Below are 22,025 nucleotides of genomic sequence, written 5' to 3'. Positions count from 1 at the left end.
GAACAAATAAAAGAATCTGCACACTTACAAGTGAAATTTCATTTCAAAAACAGCTGTGTTGTAGATGACCCCTTTCAAGTACAGATGTGCCTCACACCTCTGGCTTGGAAGTTCCCAAACGTCTTTTCCCTCATAATATTCATCAAGCACAAGTTGTCGTTACATATTTTTGAATGATAAATACAGCTTTATGTATTCCAGCCAAGTTAAAATTAATTCTTCTTTAGATACTACAGCTTTCTGGTAAATAGGGGGGTGCGAGGGAGGAGGGGATGGAAGAGAAGGGAGCAGTTCCAATTGATAAACCTAACTAGTAAAGGATTCTTAAAAGCTACTAACAAATGAAAGACTCCAAGGTCTATGTTCCAGATCTGAGAGCAAATACTACAACATAACCCATATATATGTCTGGCTAAACTCCCCCTGCTCACAAACAGGCAGTGTCCCTGTGCTACTTTTCAGGGATGGGTGTCCCAAGCAATAGCAAATTCTCTGCAGAAATCTCTCCTGTTCCCCTAGTGGAAACATGCTGAATTTGTCCAGCCTTTTCAGCAATCCCACCTTCTTCCTGCAGCTCTCTCCTTCCGCCCAAGGCTGGGCTCTGGCCAGGTCTGCTTCACTCTCTGAGCCTCAGGCAGGAAAGGACCCAAAAGCTTCCCTTGTCCTGGCAGCTGGTCTGTTTTCACCTACAGGGACCAATTCATTTGTCTTTGTCACTTTTTTTTCTGCCAAGGATTTTTCCATTCCTTTAACTTAACCTTTGTTAATAACCAGGAAGAAGTAGTTTCTTGTTTCCTGGCCACTCTATAGCAATGCACTCATTGTCCTACTGGACTGAGTCACTCTAGTGTTAACAGTTTTTTAGTCAAAACATTTCTGTAGCAACGGTTGTCCAAGTACACACGTAAACAAGGTTTATGTAATATATAAGACCATTAATAGACCAAATGTGATACTCAGAAGAGGTAAACAAGTTCTCTCAAACACCAGCCCTTCATTTCATGCAAAGTTACAAACATGTCCTATATTGACATGCAGCTGCTTCTAGGCAAGATTATGTTAGCAGGCTTTGCTAAAATCTATGACAGGGTAATACAAAATTCATAAAATCAAAAAGAATCCTTATGTTCCCTGCAGACACAGTCCCCTCTAGACACAGTCTTAGTCTATCAACACAAGTACTGCTTCCATCACTCCTTGCATGTAAGAGAAAATTTGAAAACATCCTATGGTGATAACCAGTGTTTGCCTGTAACTGGAAACCCCTGAGCATCCATCCAGAAAGGAAGGGAGTCTCCACCATTTGAGCTACAAGACAACCACAATGAAAGACAGGGGTTTTAACTGCTGCTTGAAGCCGTGATTAAAACGGGGGTGAAACATCCACATCTCTTTGCTACATGGATACTCAGTAAACTTTCTGGCAAATGCTGGGACCTCCAGGGTTGGTGGGAGCAGGGTTGTTTCTGATACAGAGTTTGCCAGCAGCCCACCTCAGTGACAAAAGCTCAGGGATCCTGAGAGAAGCACTGATATTCTGCCCCAAAACAAAGCTGGCAAAAATTACTCTAAGACCCCTTGGTCTTCTTCATAAGGACTAGTCACAGAATACACTGGGACCTTGCCTGCTGTTCTTTTAGCCTTCCCTTGAGGTGTTTATTCTTGGTACACACTGCTCAGGATGACTCCTTGCAGCATATCTCTCATCTGCCTCTGGACCTCTGTGAGGAAGACCTAAACATCAAAATGTTTTAGATAACAGTTTTGTCAGTCTCCAGGGAAGAGAAGACTAGGGACCCACTGTCTTTCCATCCTAGGCTAGGGTACCTGACATTCAGAAAACATTGCAACCTCATCTTGTGGGAAAGGGACCATGTAAAGAAAAAGTATGTGAAAGCCACGCACACGTCACACAAAGGTTGACCTCCAAACAACAGACATTTGGGAAAAAAATGGAAGGCATAATTTAGTAGGTGCATCAATGTCCTTGCAGTGTGCACAAATATGCTGTTTGACTTAATAATTTATTTCTTCCAAGGACAGCATTTCTCCCAAGAAGTTTTTCCTTTACATTTTATTAATGAACATTAATATGCATTTTCTGAAAGCACAACTAGAATCTGACAAGAACCCTTCAGGTCCAAAGTAGAGAGTATATCTCAACAGTAAAGCATTACTTGGGATTGGAAGGAAAAAAAAAAATTGTAATTCATAATATATTAAATATATTTCCTTTTACTGTCATCTCTTTTGTTCATACATTTGGTATTTGTATGACCATGTCTTGAAGAAGTACTTTTATTGATGATACCTAGGCATAAAATTTAAATTCTTTCGAATTTGAATGTTTAAATGAAAATGTGATCTGATAAAACAGTGCAGAAGTTAAGAAACGCATGTTTCCATGCTCCCTTAAAAACATGAAAATGCCAGATTTTACAAGCTAAGTTTTCAATAACTGACATGTTAAATTTAACTTTAGTGGAGCAATCTAGTTTAAAAACAAATAAATCAAGATTCAGATTATTAAGTGTAAAAAGTATTTCTTTCTAGAGCTACAAGTGCTGGAATGGCATATCATGATAGCACTTCTGATACCTGAAGCTTTGTTTTCTGTGCTTTAAAAGCACTTAAGTGGAGGGCTCGCTTTCCCTCTGTCTTACCATATAAACACAAACAGTCCTGTCACAAAACAACTGGCAGTTTTCATTGTCTTGTTAATTTTGTCTATTCATCTTTCTGTAATTGCATTCCAAAGCCTTCCAAATTCTGTAGACTCATGTGTAGTCCAAATAAAGAGAGATACTTTATTTGTTAAATATATTTCTCATTCTCTAAACACGTTGAATGGCAACTTGTTCACATTTATTTGGGGCAAGAGCTGAAATGGAGAATTCATCCAGGTAAACAGTGAATAAGATGATTCTAATGTTTCAGTTTGCCATTAAGTAACAATTATTTAATTTTCTTTCTTTCTAAAGGAATATTTTTGCTAAATTAATGTTTGATACCTATTTCCACCCAAGACTATCAACTGAGCTATAACTTTCTGAAATTCTCCATGAAATTTGCTGCTATTTCTAATTTTTATATCATACTACATATTACCAAAAGAGATGGTGATTTTTTTTAGTATTTCTGATTGCCTTTTAAAATAGTTCCTGAAGTTGAGTAGCAATTTTGGTTTTCCTGCACAGGCACATGAAATGGTAGCAAACCTCCTGAAAGGCATTTAAATAGATAGAAGACATTGTATGTAACCCTAATTTCAGGTACTTATGTTAGACTAAACTTATTTCTAAGTACTGTTTAAGCGCAAATATTACCTGTACTACAGAGCAAAGTTGCCTTGTCCCTTCTGTGGAATCTCACTTGCCTGTAACTTAGAGAAAACACGACTTGTGTATTGGAGGTTAATATCATAGAATCATAGAATCAGTTAGGGTTGGAAAGGACCTTAAGATCATCTAGTTCCAACCAGCCTGCCGTGGGCAGGGACACCTCACACTAAACCATCTCACCCAAGGCTCTGTCCAACCTGGTCCTGAACACTGCCAGGGGTGGAGCATTCACAACCTCCCTGGGCAACCCATTCCAGTGCCTCACCACCCTCACAGGAAGGAATTTCCTCCTTATATCAAATCTAAACTTCCCCTGTTTAAGTTTTAACCCGTTAACCCCTTGTCCTGTCACTACAGTCCCTAATGAAGAGTCCCTCCCCAGCATCCCTATAGGCCCCCTTCAGATACTGGAAGGCTGCTATGAGGTCTCCATGCAGCTTTCTCTTCTCCAGGCTGAACAGCCCCAACATTCTCAGCCTGTCTTCATATGGGAGGTGCTCCAATCCCCTGATCATCCTCCTGGCCCTCCTCTGGACTTGTTCCAACACTTCCATGTCCTTTTTATGTTGAGGACACCAGAACTGCACACAATACTCCAGGTGAGGTCTCACAAGAGCAGAGTAGAGAGGCAGTATCACCTCCTTCAACCCGCTGGTCACGCTCCTTTTGATGCAGCCCAGGATACGGTTGGCTTTCTGGGCTGCAAGCGCACACTGAAGCTGGCTCATGTTCATTTTCTCATCAAGCAACGTGCAAAAACATTCATTCTAAGGTAATAGCACAGTGATGGATACTGATTATGCTGGTTTTTAAGACCTTCAGTTATGTTTTGCCACATTTAAGCACTGCTTGTGTCTACTCTTTCTTATGCTTATCCACCACTTCACTATTGTGGTTGGTAGAATGGCAATTGCTATATATATAATTTTAAAAACAGACAGTAACAAGCTTCAAGTTTGTTTAAGATCAAACTTGGTCATACCACATATGAGTATTCTATAAACATTTCTGAACAATAAAAATAGAAATAAAAATGCCAAACAAAAGATTGCAAGCTGTCTCCATAGGACCGTAAATATTTTGTAAACATGGATTTTCTTACGGAAGAGGAAAAGAGCATTCCAAGGCATGATTGAAGAAGTAGATATGTGTTTCAGGAAGGACAGATGGGACTAGATCTTACCCAAAGGCTAAAAAAGCAGCTTAGAGAAAGGGGGACATAAGGATGGCTCCCTAGGAGAAGATGATCACGGTACTTAGTGGACTGACCAGATTTCTTCTCCTTCCAGAGCTAACCTTTGGCATGCACTCAAATCCTGAATAAGAGCTGCATAGATGAAAGAAGGTGCAGAATTTTGAGAAGTTCAACATCAATTTGATTGAATAAGGCTACCAGGGCTTTTCTTTATCACTTTAAACCTTGCTTGCTACAAGGGGATTTTTGAAGCTCCTTGCATTCCTCACAAACCTGCACCCATAAGAATCTATATGTGGTTAAGATTTTCTCAACACTTACGGTTCTTAATAAAGATCTGGTGCAAGGAGCATATCCAAGGCTCTCAGGTATGGCCATGTGAGTTAATATAGCAGGACCTAGGTACAGGTTCAGGTATAGTCCACCTTTTTCTGCAGTGTTTGGTTGTTTTGCTCTCCCTTTTAGTAGGGACCACTGCCAGATTGCCTGCAGCTACCTCATTGTTTTGAGTTTTGAGTGCCTGGATTCCAAAATATCCTAACGATTCCCTTACAGATGTCAAAAGCCAGTGGAAATTTTCCTTTCTTGAAATATCAGATCATTCACTATGAATAGTAAAAGGCAAAGCAACTTTCACTCTTTGCATCAGCTAAGTCTTTCCTTGTGCCTGTGTCACATTTCTATTGAGTTTTTCCACACAGAAACCACATGAGGGAGGAAACACCCTGCCATAAAACTGTTCAACCTGTCTTCCTCCTTCACTGGATTACTTACATCAGGCACTCCAGCAGCTGCCTGAGGACAGCATTTCCCTTTCAGCAAATCCATGCCCCCCTCAAACCTGCTCTGTCCTGTGCTACCACACTCATCTTCTGCATCCTGGCTGTCACAGAAGTTGCTCCCCCAGGTTGTGACAGGGAGGGGGCCTGTTAGACACCTTGCTGCAAGATGCTCTCCAGGACTAGTGGGTTGTAAACTGGTGACCCCATGCCCTGCTCTAAAGGAAGGACAATAACCACTAGACCTTGCCCGGGAAACCTGTGGTATTCTCCTTCCTAGGTGTTGCCCTGTAGAAGAAAGTTTCCCCAATAAAAAGGAAGGTGAAATACAGCATCTTTATCATTCTTTTATAAAGCTACTAAGGATTATTATCTGTTACACTTCCAAGATCCCAACACAATGATACCAGACTGCATTCTGGATTAAATAAAGCATTCACCTCTTAATCAAAACCGAAATATATGTCTTGACTTTCACTAGAAAGCCTAACAATATGAACAAAGGAACACTGAAGCTGTGTCTGAATAATTCTTTTAACAAGGCAAAATAGTTGCATCTAGTTGCATAAGAGACAATTAAATACAAGCCCAGACAGGCAAGTGGCTGGTCAAAAATTATAGCTGTAAAGGTAATACTTATTTTCAGTAACATCCTGCAAATCCATGTCCCAGTATTTTATTGCTTAAGTAAAGGGTAGGCTCAGGCACTATAATATAATTCTCCTGTTATTTTATTACTTTCCCATGTGAAATTGTGGGACATAACAGGAGTATGAACAATTATGTAGAGTAGGGTTATTCATCCCTACATGTCTTTCCGCCTTAAAACTGGATAAGTCCTTTCCAAGAATTGGTTCCTAAGCACAAAATGCCTTGAGCAGCTTTAATTTCAGGAAAAAGCAATAAATCACGTTAATACAAGAAGCAATATTTGATTACTCTGTATCACCCAGTAGCCTCTTTACAACTGTAATCCTTTACACTCTTATCAATGAATACATCACTCCTAACTCTAGCCCCTCAATCACCCTCTCCCTCACCGGTGCTCCTACCATTTGGTAACAAACCTCCTACTATTATTTAATATTAAATTCTATAGCACATATGTGATGGTGATAGCCATGTGATAAATTGCATTTATCATACATCTTTTAATGCAGCTGCATTAATCTTTCCTCTCCTTCACTCTGCCCACTAATCCATCTCTTTCCAGGACTACTCAGTCGCATCCAAACCTTTAGGAAGATATGAACATGTACTGGTAAAAATGGTACCCTTTTCCAAACACAGAGTTTCATCACAGGAGTCACACTGTCCCAAAGCTCAGCACAAATAACCTCAAGTCTATGAAGGATTTAAGGGTATTTTATCTCATGAACCATGAGGCTCCTTGAGGCTAAAAATGAAAGACTTACATTTTCTGTTGTTACAAGGCACTCCATTTCTAACCCAAGGTTATTATCCATGATCCTGGACATTAAAATTGAAACATTTGATGTTTATAAAATAGGTGTTTCTGAAGGTCTTTAAAACATCTCAGCTGTAGTTTTCATTGCCTCATAGCCCTCTAAAGATGGACATCTATTACTGAATTAAGAAATACTGATACTGCAAGCCATAGGAATGCAAAAGAAAGAGCTGAAAAACATTTTAGAACTCTCTAGAACATTTAAAAAAAAAAGTTATCTATTAATTATTTGTTCTGTGTGCTCTCTGTGTAATGGTACGGGGCAGCAGACATGTTTTATTAGCAGCTGCTGGAGATAAGCTGCCCCGTTCCTGTTGATCCACCATTGTTAACTTTATTACACACCATTAGATGTCCTCTTTTGCCTTAAATCCAATTCTTAAACATCTATTCAGCACATAAATTAATAAAATAAAAAAAAAAAAGTCAAAGTCTTTTCAGGAAAACTTACTGAAATTGAAAGTATTTTGTGACTCCATACCAGCATCACCAAACTGCTATAGGATAAATTGGGTGGTAAAGCAAGGAGAAAGAACGTGCCAAGAACCAGAAAAAAGGCTGAAAATTTTGTTCCAAAATAAATGTTTTACTTTTCCCAATTATAAAACTTTGTATTAGGAAAGTCCTTTTTACATCATAAAAATGTCAACAGAAAAAATAACTAATTTATGACACAAATATTATTGATAAACCCAAAACCTTTTTCCACATTTTTTGGAACAACTCAAGACACCTAAAATATCATTAGTCACAGAAGCTGGGAATGCTTATATCATTAAAACTAAACATACAGCAAATATTTTGTTGGATCTGAATTTATATATTCTGTTCAGTGGATTTCTGTAGCGAAATTATTCTTTTTAGGCTTTCATACAGCCATAGGTGAAAAGCTGTTCTAGAAATCTTGTCTGTAACAGAATCAAGCCCTAACAGAATAATGTGCTGTTGTTGCAGCTGTTATTTTTTTGTCCCAAACCCATTGCTGATAGGGCAGACACCATGATAGCCACTCTGATCACTCCTCAGACTTGCTCCCACTTGCTATTCTCTTCCTCCTCCCTGATTTCTCTTCCTTTGTAATTTCTTTTCCTCTTCTTCTTTGCTCTCTCCCTCTGGCTTTTTCCCTCAGTGAGGCATTCACTGTTGAATGGTGGGACTGAAAACCAGACACTGGTCATCTATTAAATCACCTTTCCCTCATCCTCTTACTCTATTTCTCTGACCATTATAAACAGAAGACAAGAAGTTATTAACCCTTTTGGGTGTAGATTCACAGGGAAGAAGAGACTAAGGGGGCTGTAGCCATGTCATACCCATACCCAGAACCTTCCAGAATCTGAAATCCATGCTAACCCCATCTGCAACTAAATATGGAGCTATTTAAACAATACCGCTGGTTAATCACTCTCCAACAGCAAGGAGTACTGACTCTGAGTTCATCAAGGACTCCCAACAAAAAGAAATAGGAAATTAAAAAACAACAACCAGAATTCTGAAAATATTGATAAATCAAAGATACTTACCCTCTTTTCTAAAGCACAACAGAATTAGCTGTTGCCCTGATACATTACAGCCACTCACAGCCCTAATCACGTGAAATCACTTCAAAAACAATTAACAGATTTAACTAACTATAAAAAAGCTTCAAAGCTTTACCAACAGCAGGAGACCTTCTCTTTAATTGGGAGCATATACATGAGCAAAACTAAAACTATTCAATAAAACCAGATTTTGAAACTGCCTAAATATCAAAAAGATCGAATTGATTAATATTCACATTCTTTTGAGGCAAAAAAAAATGGTCAAAGCTTTATACTTCCTTCACTATCATTATACACTTGAACTGAAGCGGTGCCTAGGCTCCCACTTACAGAACAAGACACTTCCCATTTTAACTAAAAATATCCCTTTCCCAAAAATCTTTCAGAGTAAGCCAGGAGACAACAACTAGATAAAGGCAGAGAAATGGGAGAGCATATGGAAACAGTCAGCATGACAAGTGGCAGTCCCAGTTTTGGCTCCACTCTCACCATTTGCAAACCCTGGAGAATTATCAATATTTTCTCCTTTTCATCTACCAGCCTATCTTTGTAGCAATAACAGGAGGTACTATTAAACGTTAGCATTCTCTGCTTGCCTGACTTTATCATCCAGGGATAAGAAAGACACAATGCCAGTATGAACCTCATGTCATTGTCTTCAAAAAAATTTTTTTCAAAAATTCCCAGGAGAGAAACAAAGCACAGAGATAAAAATAAATGGGGATCAATTTTTCTGTGGAATAAAGGATTGATTCTTGCAATTACAGGAAGTGTGAACTTTATTGAAAGAACATTCCAGTTAAATATATTTTAAATGGTCTCTAATACAAATGTAAACTAACATACAAATGAAAGCAGTTTTATTGTATTTAAATAGCTCTTGCTTCATCCTTTAAGTCAACTGGATTTCAAGTTACCTTAGGGAGCCTGGAATTAGGAATCACCAACATTTTAGAGCTATAGGCTTACCTAGTTATACTAGAACAAATCAAATGCATGTGGATGAAAATGCTCATTGTTAAATCCTCATGAGGATCCAAGAACAATACAGGATTTTTCAAGCATACAACCTCAACCTCTGTTGATATGAAATATTATTTTCCTATGTGAAATGTATTACAGGGAAATAAATCATTAGGAAAATAAAGACTTATTCTATGTAACAATCACAATGAAACCCATATAATGAGATTTCACAGCATGAAGAAAAGTTGCCCTATTCCAGTTCAGTCAAAACATGCCAGCCAATCATGAAAAGCTATTAAAGATGAAGATCTGGTCTTTTTATCCCACTGCACCTCTGAAAGCTGACATTCCTTTCTCTTCCATTTTTGGGAGCAGAAACTAAATAAGGTACCTAACTTTGCATAAAATGAATCTGAAAATTACATCTTCATTTAGAAATTAAAACCTTAGAAAATATTGGGAATTTACAAAATATAAATTAGGAAAATACTCATCATTATGTTATTGTTAGTAGCACTGTTAATTGTACTTTTACTAATGGATTTGTTTCCATTTCCAAAGTGAGAGGTTTCTAACTTCCCCTTCAGGCAATTACTGAAGAAAAATAATTAAATGTAAATAAATTAGTAATGTAAAAGGATTTTGTCTTGCACTTCAGTAAGGACACTGCATTTTTCTCTCTTTTTTTTTCTTTTTCTAATTAAGGGTTCATATCTCCTGCAAGAGTAGCCCCAATTAAGTTTTACCTAACCTTAGCACAAGTAACACCACTGACTACAGTCAGGACTGAAGTGGGTGGCATTATTCATGTGTTTAAAAAGAAAAATATTAGCTTTTTATCAGTCAGGTTGGCTGTGTTGTGACTACACCAGCAACCTTATTTTTGGTTACTAATTGTCTGCCTTCTTTAAGTAATGGTGAAGGAAACTGCACATTCCCCAGCTCAGCTATGTGCAATTCCTTTCATTCTCTCCAGTTCTACAAAAAAAATATGAGACCATTTGACATGAGAAATCAAAGCCACCACTTCAGTAGCTAGTTTAAAGTTTGGATGTCTGAAGGAAGGAAAGTGTGAAGAAGTAACAGGTGTCTGCAGGCACAATTTCCCAACCTTTTCTTTCACCTGTTTCTTCTACGAACACATGCATCCTTATCAGGACAGTGGGTGAGTCTGTCATATTCAAAAGGACAAACCCAAGTACAAAGTATGGTTGCACTCCTGCTCACTTGACACAGCTCTGTAGGACTGGTGCATCATGGCACGGGAAGTGATGACAACAGCCTCTCAGGAGCATCTCCAAGGATGGTCACAGTATTGTTCCAGCCCTCTGTGGCACAGTTTAGTTTTATTCTTTAGTTTTAAAGGATGCCTTGACATTTGGAAGACAACAGGTGAATCTCTGTGACTGTTACAGGGATTTGGAAATCTAAATTATCCACACTTGAAAAACTTCCTTTGTTTCAAGCACAGACGTGCTTCTGGTTAGGCTTCTGAGATGCCTGTGTGAGAGCAGTTTACTGCACAATGTGGATAAATGACATTTTCAGGCTGGTTCCAGGCAAGGAACATATTCCTTGTGTTCAACTCTACACTGTGCTCAGTGCCTCCTGCCTTAACCCTTCTTCATCTTTACCACCACATAAAAATACAATATCTCAGCTGTGCAGCTGTAACCAGGCATCCTAAGTGACAGCCCAGCGGGAAGAACAGCCTTTATTTGTCACCTAAAGTTAATGGCGTAAATTCAGAGACCCCCTCCTTCCTGCCTTTCTCCTACAATAGAGGACTCAAGGCCCTGATTAATATGCAGCCTTATTAACTCTAGTGGCTTTAAGGAGGTGGTGACTGAAGGGGAAAATTAATGACCTCCTGTCCAGGACTTGCCCCTTATTTAAGAGGTGAAATAAAAACTGCTGTCTGAAAGGAAGCAGAATTATTAAATATTTCATCGCAAACTGGTGCAGCAAACACTTGGCAGAAATGGCAGCTTTGATAAAATTCAATTTTCATTCCTCTTGTTTAATTCATCTTTATTTCATAGTGTCTCAGCCAAGTTGTTGCTTCTTTTACCCTCATCGCTCAAAACTCAAACATAGAAAATATACTTTCTATTGTCCATGCTCTAGAGGACTGGGTTATTTTGGTAAAGTCATATCAACCAGGAAATAAAAGAGATCCTAGCTGAATAATATCTATTGCTCCAGCAATATATTATTCATAATGTTTATTGGAAATGCACTCCAAACAAAAAGAAACAAAGCTAAAAGAAACAAAAAAGCAACCCTCCAAATACCCATCTCACCTTCTAAACCATATGGTGCGGGCCATAAAATCACAACTTCAGCCAATTCACTTCTTAAAAAAGGAGAAGGACCTACAAAAAAGAAGCTTGACTCTTGGCTTATTCCTGAACCCTCCCATTTTCCTATGGCAGAGTGGGTATCTGCATATGCTAATAGAGAGCTAGGGGAAAAAGAGAAAAAGGAAAGAGGACACTGCCATTTTAACTAATATGAGTAAATCTTGGATTGCTGGGATGGCAAGCACATGCTTCTATAACTCCTTTATATGTTCTAAAATAGCATATACATAGTCTCTTTGATTTGATGCTTGATATTTTTCTCTAGCTTTCACACAAATGTAGGGGCCAAATAAAGCTGCCCATCTGCAGCAGCCATAGATTCAGCAGGTTCTTCTTAATAGATTACCACTAAACATAAACTTACCTGGTTTTGGAGATTGTTTGTCTGTCCCTGCCTGAAGAGTGCCCAAACCCCAAAGATTGAGAGAAATTTGCATGGAATATGTTATTACTAAATGACCTTCCTTCTTTTAGTTGTAGTATCAAACCCTCCTCCTTCCTCTGCACTCAACATTGTGATTGTCTGACTGTCTGAAACACTGATTACCCATTCCCATTCAGTGGAATGTGAGAAACAACTTCACAGGAATACAGGAGTATTTATCCATTTCTCTCCAGACATTGTGATGCAAAGCAAAGTCAGATATTCCTCCTTTTAAAATTAAATCTTTCTTCTTTTCATACACCTTACTTATTTCTATTCATCCTGCTTGTTTCCCTGTTACACACTTCTTCTTCACTATAAAGTGGTTTTCACTTTTGTTTTTTAGTCCACAGGTTACATTCATTTACCATCTTTCAATATTCAAGTCTCATATTCCACAACTCCCTAGGAATAGTGCATATAGGCTACTCATTCACCCATTTTGGTAGACAAACATGCTGTCCATAGCAGTACACTTCATATAGCTCTTTCAGTTCTAATAAATACCTGAAGCAGAGCGTCCCCTGTTTTGTAAGCGCTCCTTTTCACTACAATTGATTAACCTGAAATAATTAGTATGTTTGAAAGTTAGAATAGACATTTCTTCTATAAACTTTCCTAGGAATAAATCTCAATCACTTACAGTATAGTCACAATAAACTTTAGATTAAACTGAGCAATTTTCAGCTACCTGGCAATTAATTGACTTGCAACAGAAAACTAATATACACTGAACACTAAAAATGGTAGCATAAGCTCTTCCAGCTCTTACCTCAACTCCACCTCATGCCAGGATTCAGCTGCATGGGATATTGCCAAATGATTTCCACTTCCACATTACAGCTGTGCTAGGAAAAAGTTTTACATCTGTTGTTAACTCACTTTTCAATTGCATTTAGCAAGTACACAAAGCAGCACTATTGGGATGGATTGGATGAATTATCCTTAGTTGGATGATGGATTGGATGAATTATCCTTAGCACTATTGGATTGGATGAATTATCCTCAGTTTAGGTCAGTCTACTTTTGCTTTTCTTGAAATCTCAATGTATTTTTGTTTCATTCTAAAATAATTAAAAGAGAAGTAAACACATGTAATAATTTTGAGATAATTATGCTAAGCTGTAAAAATATCAAATACAAAACACTTAATAAAATTATCGGTTTGAGTCAAATAGGTATTTTAGTACTAACTTTGGGTAAGACTTAAATGGTCACTCTTCATTTACCTGTTTATTTAGGCTCCAAGACAGACTAAAGTAATTTAAATATGATAATGTATGTAGCTCTATTGATAATGATTGCCTTGATGCATTTTAAAGAACTACAACATGAGTCACTAAATACTTGTATTTTGTCCTACTCTGTTAATGAAAAGAAATATGAAGACAGATATCCCATTCTTCTTTTATATTCGTGTAATATCACATTTTCATAGCAGGAGATTAATTTTCTCTCTCTCCTGCTCCAGCTAACAAGCAGTGCTGGTGAGCTGGGTTCCCACCACCAGTTTTACACTGGTGTAACTCCTTGAACTGTGGTGTAAACAGAATCTGCTTTGACAAGTTTTAATGTTGCAGGTAAAAGAAAGGATCTGAGGGAGAGAGGGAGGGAGGGAGGGAAAGAGCTGCTCTCATTTCTAATACATGTTTCCGTATATAGTCTAAACATGTTAACACTAACAAATCCAAACTGCTCTGTGGTTACCAAGAGGACTTGCGAAGAACACCGTTGGACTTTCCAGAGCAGAAATGCCTTTTCTGCAGCTGCTGGGAGCTGCAATGATCAATGATCTGAACAATCAGCTGTTTATGGTTTAGGCACTGTCGTGGTTTAAACCCAGTCAGGTAACTTGTTCACTCACTCCCAGTGAGTGGTGCCGAGCTGACAACAATCGAGGTCCGTTCCCCCCCCCCCCCCCCCCCCCCCCGGGGCTCTCCACTTCCCCGCTCCCAGAGGAACAGGGAGGAGGATCGAGAGAGTGCAACTCCTACGGGTTGAGACAAGAACAGTCCAGCAACCAATGTGCAACACAAATCACCACCGCTACCACCAACGACAACAATGATAAGGGAAAATAACAAGGGAAGAGAATACGATACCACCGGCCAAGAAAACGAGTCCTACCCGGAAGCCCGTGTCCTTCCAGGTAACTCCCAGTTACCCCCCACCCCGGCCATGACGTGCTGTGGTATGGAATACCTCCCTGGCTAGGCTGGGTCAGGCGCCCCATCTCTGCTTCCTCACAGCTTCCCCTCCTCCCTGGCAGAGCATGAGCCTCACAAAGTCCTTGGTCAGGGTAAACATCACTTAGCAACAACCGAAAACATCGGCTTCACCAACACTGTTCCCAGGCTGGAAGTCAAAACACAGCACTGCACCAGCTAACACGAAGGAAAAACATGACTGCTACTGCTGAACCCAGGACAGGCACCTTAGTTTTATCTGGGTAATTTACAGGGAACACAAAAATTATTCAAATCCCCTGACAACCAAGACAGAGTTAAAATTAGCTCTGCTTTTCAAATTCATTTCTTCTTTTCAGGGTTAGAAATTCCCTTAGCCTTTCACCTGTTAAGGAATATTTTATGTAGGTTCAGAAAGAGAACTCTCAGTGAAGACCTATTCACTGTTCTTTTACTGTGATGCAGTTAAGCAACCATCTGCCCATCCTCTATTACTCATTTAATTTATACAGCAGAGTACATTTACTTATATCTTTTCTGTCTGAACAGTTTTCATTTTAATGTCATTATAACCTTATTTTTGCCAGTCACGAGTTCAGTCTCAGCTGGAAAGAATGCACTTTCCTCTCATGTTGCTGCTATTTTCCTCATTTCACTTTCCTGTCAGTGCTATTTTACTAACACACAAACCAGGGTATATGATTAGAATTAAATAGCAACATTTTAACATTTGTTTCACTATTACCTAAATGTTAGGTACATCCTAGAATTCAGCTAGTAATATACATCACCTGCAGAGCGACACATTTTCTAAATATTTAAAGAAGAAAGAATTACTTGCCTTTTAAAGCTTTTTTTTTTTTTTTTTTTTTTTTTACCTGTGTGATTTACACTCTATATAATTATTGTTTTTTGGTTTGTATGGTTTTTAATCGGGTGGGGTTTTTTTTCCTCTCCTTTTAAAACAAATATCTCCATGTCACTCTACTTAGCAGCTGTATTCAGTCATAAAAGGGCCACTTGGTATCAGAAAACTCATACATATTTGCCTAATAATGCCTTTTAAGTAATCTGCCCCTTTGTTAATGGCTTTTTTTTAACCAGCCATACACTAGGAATCAAAATTAGCATCTAAATGAGGATGTTTTAAACGCATGCCTAGGGGTGGCAGTTTTCACCTTATTTTTTTTTAATAGTTTGCCATGTTAAATTATGTAAAATAGAATTTTTTTTTAGTTTTTAATGAGCTAATATAGACCTATCAACCTTCTCTCCCTCCTCCCCCTACTTCTCTGCTTAAAGAGTCCACAAATTGTTTTGCAGGTATGAAAAACAGCCATGAAAGAGAAAACCCAGTGCATCAAGCAGAACAGATCTCTTCCTCCCCAGCAGCAACTGCATCACTGCATGAAGGCACATTTGTTTGAAGTCCTTACTGAAATGGCTCTGTTCCCTACTAAATCCTCACAATACATACAAAGATGCAACTATTTTTATATTTAATTTCAGGAGAAGAGACTTTATTACAGCTCCTTTCAAATTGGCTTCTCACTTAATTATGGGGAAAGATTAAAAAGAACTTGCTATGTGTGCTGTGACATGGCCAAATGGTAACTGGAAAGGGGAAGAAGAGATGCTCACCATCTGCGAGCACAGTGTTTGGAAGGAGTAAACGGCAAAGTGTGAGGAATTGCAGGGTGATAATCCGGTGTTATCAGGTGAGATAGCTCATAGCAGTGTAGGGAGTGGGGAGAGGGTTAGCATCTAGTGTACAAGGGATGCATCTCCCTTCTATTGGGGTGTCCTACAGGTATCAGCTCCCATCTGTGAGGGCAGGTTACTTCTGCAGGAAAAAGGGGTTCAACAGCAGTGTGTGAGGAGTAGTCTGAAAAGGATCCAGACCTCTTAGGCAGACAACCCAGAAATATGAGACAGAACAACACAGAACAAAACTAAAAATAACAGAGACTGCTGATAGGTAGGGCCCATGATCAAGCTTTTGTATAGTACTGCTGCATTGAACTACCTTAGTTTTCCCCTTGCCTCCTCCAGTTTACTTAAAAACCTTCAGTGGTGTCACATGCAAAATGAAACCAAATTCCTCAAAACTGAGTCAGCAACAAAATGTTTCTCCATTGTTGTTTTAATCCAAATTCACGTGAAGATGATTCGACAGAAGAATCACATCCCATGACCAGCTGATAACATCTTCTAATGCAGCCCAGGACACCATCAGCCACTTTTGCCACACATTGACGTGTGGATATATTGCTGGCTCTCATTCAACTTGGTGTCCGCCAGGATCTCCAAGGTCTTTTCTGCAAAACTCTTTCCCAGTTGGGTGGCCCCCAGCTTGTTCTGGTGGCTGGGGTTGTTCCTCCCCAGGTGCAGGACTTTGCACTTTCCCTGATGAGCTGTGTGATGTCTCTGTCACAGAATCATGGAATCATAGAATCATTTGGATTGAAAAGGATCTTAAGAACATCTAGTTCCAACCCCCCTGCCATGGGTAGGGATGCCTCGCAGTAGACCATGTCACTCAAGCCTCTGTCCAACCTGGCCTTGAACATTGCCAGGGATGGAACATTTACCACTTCTTTGAGACAACCCATTCCAGTGCCTGACCACCCTCACAGTAAATAACTTCTTCCTTATATCCAACCTGAACTTCCCTGTTAAACTCATTCCCCTTTGTCCTACCACTACAGTCCCTGATTCAGAGGCAAGAAAAGTTTTATGTTCCTCTCCTGTTCTCTGAGCAATTTCCAAGTAGATAAAAATTTTTACAAAGAAATATAGTTGGAGATAATTGAGCTGTTTCTTCTCATGCTATTGGAGATAGGCACCACTGCTATCATTTGCTACCACATGAAATATGGGACATCCTAGCTAGGCTTTGCCAGCAATAGAAGCAGGCAGGCATAGCCATTGGGGATTTAGTTATTTGACCGGAGCTCTCGCCTACATAGTTACTCCGTCCTGACGTTCAAACCACATCACTGCAACAGTGTGTCAACATGAGGACCTGTTCGGAAAGAGCAGCTGCAGAATATTTCACTTCACAATAGCTGTGGTTGCCAATCTCCCCGGGGGGGGGGGGAAGAAAAAAAAGTCTTAATTTCTTCATCAGATGCATAATTGTGAATAAATTATGCCTTTCGGAAAGGCATCCATTGCATTGCAACTTTTGAACTTATGGAGAATCCATTAGCTCCCATGGTAAATTCTTCCACTAGTTGTCTGTTTTCCAGTATCTAGGAATTGACACTTTTTTGCAGTCTTCACCAGTTCCAAATGTTTCCATTTCAGTTTTACTGGCCTTTGCTTTCCTGCCATCTTATGAGCAGAAAAAGGCGAGTATCACAGGGCTAACCAAGAGAACTGAAGTTTAACTAACTCAGGAATAATCCCATTTAATTAGAGACATAATCACCTTAAATATATGCCCTTCATTATTATAGTATCAAACAAAGCAGGATATTTCCTCAGAATTTACTTCTGTTGATAATGCTTTAAATTGATAAAAATTTTAAATAATTGCTAATAGCTAAGTATTTGCTAATGTAGACTTTTTTTAAACTTTATATTTTTGCCATATCTATTTTTAATTTCCTTTGGGTTTTCTTTGAATTTTTTTCCTTATTATCTGTCATATTTTAGAAATTGTGCCTACTTATTTCTTATGTTAAGCTTTGACTTCCTTTTATTTCTAATGTATTTCTAATAACTATTTTATGGTTAGTTTTTAATCATTCCCTTTTCTTTTCTCAACTCTGTTCTCTCCATTTTTCTAGTTGTAAATCCACTTTTCTTCTCTTTTCATTCCCTCAATTCTATTTCTTTTGATTATTTTCTTCTCATTTTTTTCATTTTGTATCTGTTATTTCATTTTATATATTATATGCATATGACAAAGTAAATGTATATTCATGGAAACTATTTCACTTATATCCATCTTCGTACACCAGCCTCATGTTATCTACATGCTATGAAAAGTGTGAAGAAGCAAACTGTAATAATCTCTGTATTTTCAGCAATTCAGCTTTAGGGACGTGTAAACATTTACTAGATAAGCTGTGTGGCAGAGTAACAAAGCCTTTTTATTTGCCCAGCAGAGCTAATTATATTTTCAAGGACTGCTTTCTGACTGCTGGTATTCCTCCACGCTTTCAGGAAAAAAAAAAAAAAATCTAAATGTTTTCTTGCTTAAATATATATATTTAAGCCATATATTCATGGCATTCATATCCTTAATACTGGAAACTGGAAACAAAACACAAGTATTGCAACAGCTATTAAACAACATGGTCCAGAAGAAGTTTGCTTTGGTTCAATTAAGGCTATACAGAGTGAAAGAGATTGTGGTTCTGAAAAGACACCTTCATGTGTTTTTCATGTCGTTTAAAACAGTTTTTAAACAGTTCTTTAAGAGTAATTCAAAATGCAAACTTACAAATAGTTGACACCAAGTCATGGCTTCCTGACTGAGCTGCCTACCCTAGGGCTGCCATATTTCTGCCTAGGTCCTACAAAAATTATGTATCTTGTAACCAGACCAAAATGATAGAAAAATCAAGTACCTCTAGGAAAACCCAGACAGATGGTAACACTGGCTAAAACTGGTCTTGTTTTATGCCCTCAGCCCACTCCAACTGAGAAGTAAAACATGTCAGTTTAAACAACTTCCACCAAGGTTTAGATACCAGGGAAGCAGATGGACCTTCAGGATACCAGCAGCCTTGTTTATTGTCAGGCCCCACTTTAGCAGTTCGTTAAGCATACGCTTAACTTCAGGCACAAGCCCACAAGTGGTCCCATGGATCGAAGTGGGTCTATGTGTCCAGTTTAAAATTAAGCGGGTACTGAAATATTTTGTCCAACAAGGGTAGAATTATAGTTCTATTTAAGGCTGCAGTGTGTGCAAACTGCTTAGTCAAATCAAAGCTTAAGCTTGTGGGTTAGCTCATGCTTTACTCAAGTATTTTAAAATATTTATGTAGTTGCATAGATGTCAGTCATTCCATTCATATGCTTAGTGCTAAGCATGCGTGGAAATGGTTTCCTTAACTGGCCCTAGTACATAGTACAGCACAAGTGGCATCACTAGTAAGCACTGAGTTCTCAATTTACCCACTCAGTGCTAGGAGCTAACAGAAGTAGTTTAGAGTTCATAGCTGTATATAAACAAAATGAAAACTAAACAAAACAAAACAAAACAAACAAACAAACAAAAAGAACAAAAGAAAAAATATTGAGGAATCTTCCAATCACATTGAAATCTGGCTGATTCCAGGACCCCTTTGGTCAGTGATTTTATGCCCATTCAAGGCAATGTTTTGCATAGCACTTTTCATTAACCCAGCACTCTAAAGACATTCAACACACAACACACCTGTGAGGCATATATCACATCCATCTTGCAGACATGCTGGCTGGGGCCAGAAATGGATACCTGATAGTCCATATAGGTGAACATGAAGCCAGTAGCCATGCACAGTTCTTCTGAGTTGATCCATCAAGCTGGCTGGTTTTCATTTTCTGATTTCCAATAGGCAACCATATCAGAAGCAGAAGCAGCAGCATGGGTTCAAATAAGCAGAATGATTTTCTGTTGGTCCAAAAGTTGGTGGACTATAAGCATTAATAGTCCATTTGAACTCTACATGCTCTTATTCAGTTTCTAACCTAGTTAATAGTGTCAGATACTGCATTGACACTACTTAGCACTGAGATTTACGGCATGGTGAGCAGTTCAAGAAGTACATGCCTGAGGCTATTATTTCAAAAATAAGGGAAATAAAAAACAACGAAGGTAACCAGAATGTCAGTGATATATCTATATTCTGGGCTTCAGGTATACATGTTCATGTTATTTTAATATCATATCGTAAATTCTTCAATTAGCCTATTGTCCAATATAAAGCTTTCCCAGTCAACCATCTAATATATTAATGACTCTTTAATGAGAGAGCTGTCATCCTTAATTTACAGGTAAAACTTGGAGCACAATAAGAAAATCTTGATTTGCCTCAGGTTACATCCCAATCCTGCTCCTTGACAGAGTAGAGGCCATTGGTTTGTCAGTCTTCTGTTTTAGCCACTGGACTTCTGCCTTTCAAAGACTTTCCTTCAACATTAATTAGAGACAGAACACGTGACCTTCTTTATTCTTTTGCTTTTTTTGCACTAACACTTCATTTCCAGCCTTCCCTGCTCACCCCCACTGCGTCTTATTGTTTGGGGGATAATTTATATTGATTAATACAAGTTTTCCACATGCCATATAGCATACAAGGAAATCAACCTTACATTGAGGCTTCACAATATAGTGTTAATAACCCTACTGGCTGGAAGTTAGCCAACTAGCTAATCATTACTGCATGAGCATAGGCACCTCACAGCATGCCATATCACTGAGGTAATAGACAATAGATTTGTTAATCTAGTATGAAAGCATTATCAGTTCTCTTTGCTTTGCAACCACTTCAAAATCTTCTCTAAGCTTTTCTACAGATCTCTTACCTTTCAGTTGCATTTAGTCAGTTGTGTTTTACAAAACAAGAAACTCTGAAAAAAAATGCCAGAACGGATGCTATTTTATAGTGTAATGTATATCATTCCTTTCATTCTTTTCACTGGTCTTCTCTTCAAAGTGGAAAAGCAGAGTTACAAATTTGATGTTTGGGTTTTTTTCTTCCTGTTAAAGATTTTTTTTACTTTTTTATTTAATGTACCGCTCTTTGTACATATATTTCAATGAAACTAATAATTAGAAAGCAATGTCTCCTTTTTAAATGTCTGTGACTCCAAAATGCATCTTCTAGTTATGTATTAATTATTATTTAATGATTATTTTGAAGACTGAGGTTTCCACTTTGTCATCAGGCACTCTAGATGACCTTTTTTCTACCTTTTTTTTTTTTTTTTGTACTTAACTACAGAAGTATTGGTTGGCAATAAACCAATTTCTTTTATTTTCATATTAAATGGTGTGATAAAACCACCTTACTATTCAATGTTGTTTTCAGCCATGCTAAGGTAAGAACAATCCTTCTGTAATTAGGAGGAAAATCGGAGTACTCTGAAAGACATATATGATTTAAACCGTAGAATGATTCGATTCTTTTTGATAGTAGAATTGGATGAGAGCATATTTTATGGAATTTCCAAACCAGTCATCAATGACATTTTGCTAACTCCATGGAAGAGGAGAAAATTCAGACTTACCTCACTTCTGAAAAGTTATATATATATTAAGACTATAGCATCTGATGAGAGATTCAGGAGGAACCCAGACCACTCAACTACTGGATGGAACCTGAAGTAAATCACATGGGAGGTCACCAACTTATGAAAGGACATGTAGAGCTAATATTAGGATGATTTCAGCCAGGAATCTGCAAGCCATACTGAAAGACTCTGACTAATGATTTGAATTTCTCAGTTTCCAAATATTGTCTTCAGAATTGGAGCTCCTCCACTTTTCTGTCACCTACTAAAGCAAGGTCGTAGCATATCTATCACACGCCCTCAACTCGGTAAACCATAAATACGCAGTAACATTTTTCAGGAACTATTTTTCTGCCCTCTCATTTTGTATTTAATGTCTTCATTAGGGTTACCTTTGTTAACCTGGAATTATCCCCTTGTTTCAGGAGTAATGCTGTAGTGGAATGATCTAGGCAGCAAATCACAATATGTGGGGAGTAAGAGTAGAAGTATAGAGTCCTTTTATTAAGTGAACCTGTCTGACAGTTGCTTG

Source organism: Pezoporus occidentalis, unplaced genomic scaffold, assembly GCF_034315485.1.
Source record: "Pezoporus occidentalis ecotype Australia unplaced genomic scaffold, CSIRO_AGI_Poc_V1 ctg4, whole genome shotgun sequence".
Lineage (NCBI taxonomy): Eukaryota > Metazoa > Chordata > Aves > Psittaciformes > Psittacidae > Pezoporus > Pezoporus occidentalis.
This window is presented reverse-complemented; position numbering follows the sequence as displayed.